We start from the raw sequence: 12,077 nt of genomic DNA, 5'->3' as shown, positions 1-12,077 counted from the left end.
TCATCCCATTCCATTTCAGCCAGGCCGATTACTTCCTCATTCCGGTGTGACTGGCTGGGTGGAATGAATTGCCTGTCAGCCCCCCTCCTTCCTCTGCAATCTCCTCTATTTCCTCTCATGTTTCGTCCTCGAAAAACACCTCTCTGACTTCCTCTCACCATCTGTGACCCAGGCCCGTAGGATTCTTCTCTGGATTCCCTTCTTCTACGGGGACATTCTCTCTGCCAATGCCCATCTTCTTTACAAATTGCACATTGATTGGGTCCCAAAATGACCCACCCGAGTGCCAGAGTTAACGTTTCTGTCTTCTTTCTCTCTTTAGCAGCTTGTCGTTTTTCCTCTTCTTTCTCTCTGTTCAGATATACTTTTCTAGCAACTTCTAAGAGTTCACTGGTATTCTTGCCTAAAGCTCCTTCCAACCGCTGTAATTTTTTTCTAATGTCCGGAGCACTCTGGCTTATAAAGCGCTCGTTTAACATGAATCTATTTGCTGGATCTTCTATGTTTATTCCCGTATTTATTTTATAGGATTCTATTAATCTGGTTAAAAAGCTTTCAGGACTTTCATCTTTTTCTTGAAGTACTGTCGCCGTCTTAGCGTAATTAACAGGGCCTTTTGCAGCTTCTCTTAAACTGTTTACACATAAGAGGCGGTAGTCATTTAATTGAATTAAATGCTGAGCATTGTTCGCGTCCCACTGGGGATCGGTCTCAGCCTTTGCTCTAGCCTTATCAGCTGCTTGATTTACATCAGGAAACATACGAGTTAATACTTTTTCTTTAGCAATCTTGAATTTTTCCCTATCTTCCATGGAGAGTAAGGTATTTAACAGTTGTCGAATATCTCCCCAGGTGGGTTTATGGGTTTGCATGATGGTGTTGAAAAGATCTATGATTTCATGAGGCTTTCTGCTAAATGGGCCATATTGTTGCTTCCAATTAAGGAGGTCTGTAGTTGTGAAGGGCTGGTATTGAAACAATGAACGAATGGCAGGTGGCCCTTGACCATTCATTTCATGAGTTAACATCTCCCTTAAAGGGGCCAGCGTTTCTGCTTTCTTAAGACTAGTTTGACTTCTAGTTCGGGAGCTGACAGGTTGAGATTCTCCGTCTGTCTCTTCCCCTTCGCTTTTGACTTCTCTTTTGACTTGCAAATGACGCTTCTGAGGTTGAATAGTTCTTGGCGTTGCATTTGCTGGCAGTGGTGGGGAAAGGTTTTGCCTTGGGGGTATAGGATGAGGGGGAGCATAGGGGGGAGGGCGACTAACTTCTTCTTCTTCCTCCTGACTGAAAACTTTATTTTTAAATATCTTTCTGTTGGTTTTATTTTTCTCTTTCATCAAACACACTTTCACACACTCCTGCTGACGTTTCTTAAGCCATGGGGGGGGGCTGCCTTTTGAGCAATCAGCCACTGATCTATGTATGGAAACTGGTCCCAATGGCCCTCCCGAGTAATGACCCGATGTGCCTTGGATATCACTATTGGATCCAATGACTCTTCTTCTGACCACCCTATGCCAAGGGCAGGCCAGGTTTTTTTTTACATAACATCTTCAAGGTTTCGGGATTACACTGGGAGTCACCATAAATTCCACTGTAGGGACTTTTAAAATTGGCTAGCATACATTGCAACGGTGTCCTGGGGACACTGTTACTTCCACCCATTCTAACAACACTACCCCTGGCCTATGATGCTGGACGTTCCGACAGTCGTCTATGGGAACCGCAGAGGTTTAACCACCACGCCAAAAGAAATTCCTTACTGGAAGCTTTAGGACGACACCTTGCTTCCTAGGGGGATGATCAGCCCCCCTCTTCTACCCAAAAGGGGTAGGTAACCCTTTTTACTTATACTTGCCTGATGGCTTTTTCCTGTCCTGGTGGCCACCTGTAGAAAGGTATGAATCTGGTCTGACCTGAGGATCCTTGACTGGTCTGCTTCTTGCAGCAGGGTTCATGGCGTCTTTTCACCGAAAGATTCTGTAGACTTCAATGGAGTCTTTGTGGCCGGCCTGTGAACTTTCCTTGGAAAGGCGTCGATCCCTGCCAGGAGCAGCTGTCAGGCAGAACAAGTTTCTTTGTTCCTCAGTCCCTTCGTGGTAACGCCAGAAAATGTTGTAGAAATGAGAGGCTGAAGCACATTCCTGGGTCAGACAGATATCTTTTATTTGCGCAAAGGTTCAGGGCTATGTTTGATTGTTGCAACCTGAACAGAGGATGATTATTATTCTATGACTTAAATATGTTTTCAAGACAAAAGAGTTCTATGAGCCTTTCCAGCTTCCATATATGGTTACATTAAAAAGACATTTCACTTACATTACACTTTACTAATTATCAAACCATTACCTACTATTTAATACAATTATTTAGGCTACACATTTTCACTACTCCATCATTAAACTATTACAACTTTGACTAACCCATCACTTTATGTTTTACAACTGTCCTTTAAGTGCTGTAATGTTTAAATGCTGAAATTATGACTATACTTTAAACAATAAGTAACCTTTTGTATCCCCTGTATATCCGTCCAGATGTTCACATTTGATTCTGTTAAGAAGATGTATAGAATCAGTGGGTTTGACACAGGGCCATAGGTCAAGTAATTATAGGGACATCCATGAACTAATTGCTTAGTTTCATTCACCAGAACTCCACTCTTAACTTTTCTGCTGGATGACAGTTGAGCCTCATCAGAAGATATATTTTACTAATAATGAAGTCCAGCTGCCTTTAGCCAGCACGTATCCTTAAGTGAATAGATGAGTTCATTCAAAGGTTACTCAGAGTTCATAGGATTTGATCTGACTTTATATACCTGACTGGGAATGATTATTTCTTTTATTCACCTTTTATTTTCTTTTATTTACCTTATTTCCACCTCAAAACAAGGTACTTCAAACTTACAGAATGCATCCAAAATCTGAGACCCATGACTCCCATGGAATTGGAATTTAGCAAATTTTATAAAACATTATGTATGTATGTGTGTGTGTGTTTTTCTTTTAGCTAGGTTTTTCCTATGTAGCCAAGATTTTTCTACAGCCCTAGCTCAGTGGAGTCACATCCACTCGATTCTGGGCTTTTTTCTTCTGGCAGCCAGCAGGCCCTATGCTGCCCTATGCTGCTTAGTGAGAGACTTATATAGATCTATTTCTGGCTCGTTAGCCATCATCAGCAAGCCACACCCACATCTCATGTATCCTCCCTGTAAAGGTCTTTGGTTATTCGGGTTTTCTCCCACGTAAAATTGGAGGTTTCTTGGCAACGTTTCGACGAAGTCTCATTCGTCATCTTCAGGCTGGTGTTCTCGGCTTCATGCTTCTAGGAGCAATGTGTGTGATCGCAGATGTTTCTTCCTTTTAACTGCCAGTGGGGGTGTGAACTGATTGGGTGGGAGCTTGGCTGTGTTCTGATTGGGCGGAGGTGTGTTCTGATTGGTTGGGGGGTTGGCTGTGCTCTGATTGGATGGGGGGTTGGCTGTGCGCTGATTGGATGGGTGTGTGTTCTGTTTAGGTGGGGGCTTGGTTGTGCTCGGGTTTAGTTTAGTTTAGTTTATTTGATTTGTATACCGCCCTACTCCCAAAGGACTCAGGGTGGTGAACAGCCAAGCAATAAAATACATAAATACACAAAATTTAAAAACCAGATAAAATCAAATTAAATCATTTTGGCCCGGACAGATTAAAACACCCCAATAATTTAAAAACAGATTAAAATTTACATATTAAAAGAGGGAGAAGATTAGGCCAAGCCCGCTTGATGGAATAAAAAGGTCTTCACAGCGCAGCGGAAGGTGCGCAGATCCGGGATCCTCCATATATCTGGGGGAAGCTCATTCCAGACGGTAGGTGCCCCCACAGAGAAGGCTCTCCCCCTAGGGGCCGCCAGCCGACACTGTTTGGCTGATGGCACCCGGAGGAGTCCCTCTCTATGAGAGCATACTGGCCGGTGGGAGGCTATTGGTGGTAGTAGGCGGTCCCGTAAATAACCAGGTCCTAAGCCATGGAGCGCTTTAAAGGTGGTAACCAAAACCTTGAAGCGCACCCAGAAGACCACCGGGAGCCAGTGCAGCTCGCGCAGGAGAGGTGTCACATGGGAGCGCCATGACGCTCCCATTACCACCCGCGCGGCCGCACTCTGCGCCAGTTGGAGCCTCCAGGTGCTCCTCAAGGGGAGCCCCATGTAGAGAGCATTACAATAGTCCAGGCGGGAGGTGACGAGGGCATGAGTGACCGTGCGTAATGAGTCCCGATCCAGAAAGGGACACAACTGGCGAATCAGGCGAACCTGATAAAAAATCCTCCCGGTCACAGCCGTCAGGTGCTCTTCTAAAGACAGCCGTGAATCCAGGAGGACGCCCAAGTTGCGAGCCCTCTCTGTGGGGGCCAATGATTCACCCCCAATAGTCAGTGATGGCATCAACTGACTATATCGGGACGTCGGAAACCACAGCCACTCGGTCTTGGAAGGGTTGAGCCTGAGCCTGTTCCTCCCCATCCAGATCCGTATGGCCTCCAGGCACCGGGACATCACTTCAAGGGCATCGTTGGGGTCATCCGGGTTAGTCTGAGTAGCAGGGGGATTTGAGCTGGTGAGCTGTGTTGCTGTTGTTTGGCTTCGTGTTCGTGGCCATGCCACCTCTTCATGGTGGGTGTCAGTCTGCTTCATGTATGGATTGGAGGGGTTTAAAGTGGCTAATGATGCAGCTGTGGTCTGGCTTCTGGTCCGGGGTCGTGCCTCATCATCAGTGTGGGTTTGAGTCTGCTTTCGGCGTGGATGTGTGCTGGTTACATCCTGTGTGGGTCTGGTGTCATACTCCAATCCATACATGAAGCAGACTGACACCCACCATGAAGAGGTGGCACGGCCACGAACACGAAGCCAAACAACAGCAACACAGCTCACCAGCTCAAATCCCCCTGCTACTCAGACTAACCCGAGCACAACCAAGCCCCCACCTAAACAGAACACACCCCCATCCAATCAGAGCACAGCCAACCCCCCCATCCAATCAGAGCACAGCCAAACCCCCAACCAATCAGAACACACCTCCACCCAATCAGAACACAGCCAAGCTCCCACCCAATCAGTTCACACCCCCACTGGCAGTTAAAAGGAAGAAACATCTGCGATCACACACATTGCTCCTAGAAGCACGAAGCCGAGAACACCAGCCTGAAGATGACAAATGAGACTTCGTCGAAACGTTACCAAGAAACCTCCAATTTTACGTGGGAGAAAACCCGAATAACCAAAGACCTACATACAAACACCCGCGAAAACCTCAGAATATATATATATATATATATATATATATATATAAAAACAAAACATAAAACAAATCCATCATCCATTACAAATGCAAACAGTGTCAGTCGGTTACAAATCTTTTGTGCTTCATCCCCATATTCAAAATTTACTAATCTAATTTCTCATATTGTCAAACAGATCAACATCCTCATTTATTATTTATTTAACTATGGCTTTGTCACTTCAAAAAAAATATTTTCAAATATTATATTTATAACATTCATTTCATATTTCATTTCCATGTTTTATTATCTAGCCATTGATAAAATAAATCCCATATCTTGTAGTATTGTTTATCTTCTTGTTCTCTAATTTCAAATGTCAATATATTCATTTCAGCACATTCCATGATTTTCTTAATTTCATCTTGCATTGGTATTTTCTCATTTTTCCAGTTTTTAGCAAACACAATTCTAGCAGCTGTTAAAACATTCACAATCAAATAACTCAATTCTCTATTGTATATTTCTGGCACAATCCCTAATAAAAAAAATATCTGGCTTAAAGTCTATATGTTTTTTTGTCATTTTTTCCAACCATGTGTGGATTTTAGTCCAGTATCTTTTCGCTTCTACACATGTCCACCACATATGGTAATATGAGCCCAGTATCTGATGACATTTCCCACATTTCTCGGATTTGTTCTTGAACATTCTCGCTATTCTTGTCAGGGGTAGATGCCACCTGTAAAATATCTTATACAAATTCTCCTTATATGCTGTTGACATTGTCATTCTATAATTTTGCATCCACAATTTTTGCCATTTCTCTAGATCAATTCCATAACCAAAATTTTCCCCCCATGCAATCATCGTTTCTTTGACTTGTTCTTCTTCCAATTTTTCCTCTAATAAGTAACCATACAATTTTTTAATTACATAGTCATCAGAACCTGTTAAAATTTTGTCTAAGTTAGATTACTATAAAAACCTTCTGTTTTAGAATCTTTTATCATATCTAGAATGTATTTGCATATACGAAAACCAGTCCATTTTTATATCCTGTTCGTCTAGTTCTTGCTTCGATTTAAGTTCACCCTTTTCATTCAGTAATTCACTATATCTAACAATTTGTTCCTTTCTAAATGTTATTGAATATGAGAATGCTTCAATAGTAGATAACCAGACTGGAATTTTTAAATAATGTTGTCTTTTAATCTCCCAATTTAATAGCAAAGACGCTCGAATAACATGTCTTCTAAAATACCCCTGTGATTTTGTGCCCTTGTACCATAAGAAAGCATGCCAGCCCAACAACAAGTCATGTCCTTCTAAAGTCAACAACCTAGTATTTCTTAACATTATCCATTCTTTGATCCACATCAAATTAGTTGCTTGATAATATAGTTCCCAATCCAGCAAACCAAAACCACCTCTTATTCTAGCATCTTGCAGCAATTTTAATTTTATCCTTGCCTTTTTACCCTGCCAAATATATTTAACACTATTTTATTCAATTCTTCAAAATAATCTTTTCCCAACCTGATTGGAATTGTCTGGAACAAATATAAAATTCTAGGCAATATATTCATCTTAATAGTTGATATCCTCCCTATCAATGATAATTGCAAATTCTCCCATTTAGCCAAATCTGTCACTATCTGTTGTTTAAGTTTGTTGTAATTATTCTCCTTGAGTGTACTGCATCTTGCTGTCAAATATATCCCCAAGTACTTAACCTTGTTCGTTACCCTGCATCTTCGATACATCCACCAATTCTTCTTTGTTTTTTTAATATATATTTAATATATTTAAAAAAATAAATTTTATAAAACATTTTATGACATAATTATCATAAAGCATTTTATGACACAATACAAAATGTCATAAACCAGTTCCTGTACTGATGTCTGACTGTACTATACATTTCAACATGCATTATTTTCAAGGCAGAGACATCTCTGAATGTCTCCCAGCTTTTCCAGTAAAGGTAGCACATTAGCTCTGTCATTGTTGAAGGCATTCAGGAATCTGGTAAGGAAATATATCTGAAAGATGACCCAAGGGGTCACGGGTTGTCTGATTGTAATTAATTCTATATTTTATATTTAAATGTTGCCCTGTAATGTCCTGTTTATTTGCAAATAAGAATGGAACAGATTATATGTGATGATAGAATAATGCTATTGTCCTCACTATCAAGACATTTGGTTTACAAAGTTACTAAGCTTAGAGGCACATTATGTGAACTGGAAGGAAAAATATATGGCTAGATGGGTGGACAGAAGTTTAATAAATAATACTTTCAAACTGACTGATACTTTTGACCTGATAATTCTAGAGAAGTTGGCAATTGCCATTAAATTTAACTCATTTTTCCCTTCCATATCTTACATTTTATTTACTGAATGTGTTGCTAAGGTTTTTTATTTTGATTTGTAACGCACTATGTTTTTGATGATGCTATACAAATAAAAATTAATGAAATTAACCTGGAAAACCAATTTAAAATAGCAATATTTCAAAGCATGACATAGTGAAATCTTGTCAATAAAAGCCCTTGTACATAGGAGTTACACTGATTATCTAGTCTGTTTTTAGTAGTTTTATTTAGATGTTCCAGTGTTTCAAACCTTGAATTATTTACATTAATCCTTTATTTACAATGAAGGAACATTGCAAGTGCTAAATAAAAAGTAGAGGGTCAAAGAGCTCACTTACAGCATCTCATTTTTGTAGAAAATACTGTATTTGTGTGGCATTGTACACAGGTATACAGATCTGCCCAAATTTTCTTCCATAACTAATAAAAAAATAGAAAGATTATCCTTTTTGGCAGTGTTATCACTCAGACTAAGCAATCCAATTAGTAATTAATCTGTTGTTGGAAGAAATGTCCATCTGGGTTCAGTTCCAAGTGGGGAGAAAGACACTGGAAACATGGAAGTAGTAAGGAGTTCATACCAAATTTTAGAAGGGGTTTAGCCCCACCCCTTTGTGACATTTTTGTTTATTTTTTAGCCCCGCCCCTTTGTGTGACGTCTTTGTTTATGTTTTTGCACCACCCCTTTTGTGATGTCACAACACCCCCAGCCCCTCCTTACCTTGGAGGACTATAACGTCATAACCCTGGCCCTTTACCCACAAGCCCTTTTTATCGGAAGAACTTTTACATCATGGTGAGCCACCCCCACTTGACCCATAATCCTTCTCACCGGTAGTGCGGTGACAATACCACACACGCCCCCTCTCTGACCCGGGGGGGGCCTTTCACCCGGAACGGCTGTAACAGCAAACACGTCTGTCCCAGAAGCCCTTTCAGCTTGACACATTAATTATGCATATGAGGCTCTTCTCATTGGTCCATATTTGCAGAGGCAGGGATTGACAGTAGCAGCCTATGAAGTTGTTTCTCTGATTCAGAGGCGCTTCCCATTGGCTGAAAGAAAATGATTGACAGGCCGAGCACATGGAAGAGGCTAACCCGCCCTGAAAGGCTTCCCATTGGCAGAATCAAAATGATTGACAGGCCGAGCACGGGGGGGCCTTCTATTACAAAAAGCAGAAGCATTTCTGAGCTTCAAACCCCACAAAAACATATTTACACAGACCAAGAAGTAAAAAGCATTATCAAAAAGCAGACTTGGACCCTGTTTGCAGTTGTAAAGTTTGGAAGCTGAACACATCCTTTTCTTTGTTCTCAGAGGATTTTACTTTTGCAGAGGTGTAAAAATAAAATTACTATTTTTTGCAAAGAAAGCCCTTTTTGTATGCAAAATGTTTTTATTTTTATATATTTCCGAAAGGTTTGGGTAATGGGTAGGGCTAGAAGGCTGGAAAAATAAAATTAAGAGAAAGAATAAAGAATAAAAACATGAGGTTATGCGCAGGCTCTGTATATTACAAGAGGCCCCAGGGCGTGTTGGGGCATGCCCCAGGGAGGGGTGGCCCGCGGTCATGCGCTGCGTATATGGTTGCTAGATAACGGGAGGGCAATGAGCGTGATGGCACGTGCAACAAGCTTGTTTATGGCGTGTTCTGACATGTCCCAGGCGTGGCCTGTGGTTCACAGACTGATAAAAGAGGGCCTCTGCAGAAGGGCGACAATTCAGCCGCTTAAAGCCTAGGCCTCATTTAATAATATGGGGCAAGATGAAGGAAATAATAAAAAGGTTGTAGACCCTTCTACATCATGGCCCGAGGCAAGGCCTATTCTGAACGACTGCCACAAAATATGTTGTACAATGTTTGATGAAGACTTACAGGCCTTCAGGCCTATTTTGTTCGGATGCCGTCTATCATGCTGTAATGTACAGGACGCCATAGAACGTGAAGACGTGAACGATCTCACCAGGTCTTACCTGTCACGATGGGAAATGACTAAGAGATGCTCTTTATCGCCGGTCCAAGGAACAGGCCTGAGTAAGTAAAAAATCGGTTATATATTCAAATGTGTAATTCAGGCTAACACTGTTACCATCATGATAGGTAATGAATTAATATATTTTCCAGGTTCTGTCCCGGGATATAGTCACAACAACAGTGACCCCTTAATGTCAAACTTATCAACCGATGAAGAGTCTGCAGAGGGGCGCTTAGGTAAATGAAACTAAATTGACTTTTTACTACAGCTATTGATGACAACTTTATATAATAAATGGAGAAAGTTGCTGTTAGATTTAGTAATGATATATTTTTTATATTTAATCAGAAATGTCCCATGGATATAAACATGACAAGAGTCTGGTTTTTTTAAGAAGCATCTCAAGCGAGGAAGAATCTACAGAGGAGAGAGGTGATTGTCAGTGCCCTACGAAGACCATTACCAACGTGCCTACGGCAGATGTTAATAATGGTATTAATGAGGCGGTTCTGAAGCTTACCGAATACCCCGTTTGTCTACCAGAGGATGTAAATAAAGACATTACAAATGTAGTTAACATTGCTAAAGTATGTGAATGTGGTCGTGTTGGTTGTATTTGTGATGTGACTACAGAATTTGAATATAGTGATGATGATGATGATGATGATGATGACTATTACTATAGCTCTACTAGTGATGAAGGTTATTATTCTGCTAGTGAAGAATGGTAAATGATATGTAAATTACAAATAAAAGGCTTGTGCTAAAGAGCAAAGTGTATTTATTGTAAGGAGCGAATGGTGCAGAATGAAGTATGAAAATATTCTAAAGGAGTTGTATTATACACCCGGATGCACAGGCAGTTATGGAGGTGTAGACCCACTATTTAAGGCAGGACGGAAACACATTAAAAACCTAACCTTGAAGCGTGTCAAGATATGGCTTTCCGGACAAGATACATATACTCTTCATAAGCCAGCAAGAATAAATTTTCCTAGGAACACAACAATAGTTTCTTGCATAGACTGTCAATGGCAGGCAGATCTTGTGGATTTATCAGGATTTGACTCTGAAAACAACAGTTTGAAATTTATTTTAACAGTGATCAATGTACTTTCGAAATATGCCTGGGCTGTCTGTTTACTTGATAAGTCAGGACGGGGGGTGTCCGAAGCCTTCCAGACCATCTTCCAATCAGGAAGGGCCCCCAGAAAGTTACAGACAGATGCTGGAAAAGAATTCCTAAATAAGCCTCTGAAGACACTTTTGGAGCGTTATGGCATACACCATTTTGTCACACATAGTGAAACTAAAGCGGCTGTTATAGAGAGGTTTAATCGAACTCTGAAAAATAAACTCTGGAGACATTTTACAGCTAAAAATACTCATAGGTATGTGGATGTTTTACCGGCTCTCATGCAGGGGTACAATGGCTCTTACCATCGCAGTATCAGGACAGCCCCCAACATGGTGAAACAACCTAACGAAAAAGACGTGTGGCTACGGCTATATGGAAAAAGTTTTAAAGCAGTCGGAAAGTTAAAAACCTTTAAGGTGGGGGATCACGTTAGAATATCCAGACTAAAGGGTAGGTTTGAAAAGGGATATCATCAAACCTTTACAGATGAAATATTTATTGTCAAAGAACGGGTTCAGAGGGGAGAAAGAGTTGTATATAGATTAATGGATTATACAGAGGATCCCGTACAGGGAACTTTTTACCCAGAAGAGCTGCAAAAGATTCCTAGCGAACAAGAACGTGTCTACAGAATCGAGAAAATAGTCAGGAAAAGAAGGAGGGGAAAACAAAGAGAATATCTAGTTAAATGGTCTGGGTGGCCGGAGAAGTTCAACAGTTGGGTTAAGGAGTCTGAAGTGTGCCACCTTTGACATGGCTGGTTTTTATATTACACTGCCCAGCAATGCATCAGCAGCAGCATTTCCCAACAACAAAAGTTCCAACTTTACTATTCGACTAGCAAAAGTGTTGGAGCTTCCAGGATCATGGGAAGTAGGGCTGGTTGAGTTACAATATCCGCACACTTGGAATACATTAAATGCAAAGGAATATTTTGAAATCGCTAACGAGAGAAAAAAATGGCATTTTCCTTTAAAAGCTGGTCACTATGCAACCATCCAGAAAGTAATAGAAAATATGAACAAGGTTATGACAGAAGCCGAAGATCCCCCAGAAGTAATCGTGAAGTATGATGCAATTGGATGGAAAATCAGACTTAAATGCGAGGGTCCCTACAGCATCCTAGTCACTGAAGACCTTGGTAAAATATTAGGATTACAACCACATGTACGTACCAAAAAAAGCAACTTTGTCACGGACATTACAGGAGGATTCAACACGCTGTATATTTATACAGATATTGTAAGCCCGCAGATAGTGGGTGACTTCTATGTGCCGTTACTACGTTGTTTACCTGTGCAGGGTAAGGACAACGAAA

This window comes from Pituophis catenifer, unplaced genomic scaffold (assembly GCF_029215685.1).
Source record: "Pituophis catenifer annectens isolate HBS135680 unplaced genomic scaffold, rPitCat1.0.hap2 SCAF_5, whole genome shotgun sequence".
In the NCBI taxonomy this organism is placed as follows: domain Eukaryota; kingdom Metazoa; phylum Chordata; class Lepidosauria; order Squamata; family Colubridae; genus Pituophis; species Pituophis catenifer.
Note: the sequence above shows the minus strand (reverse complement) of the source record.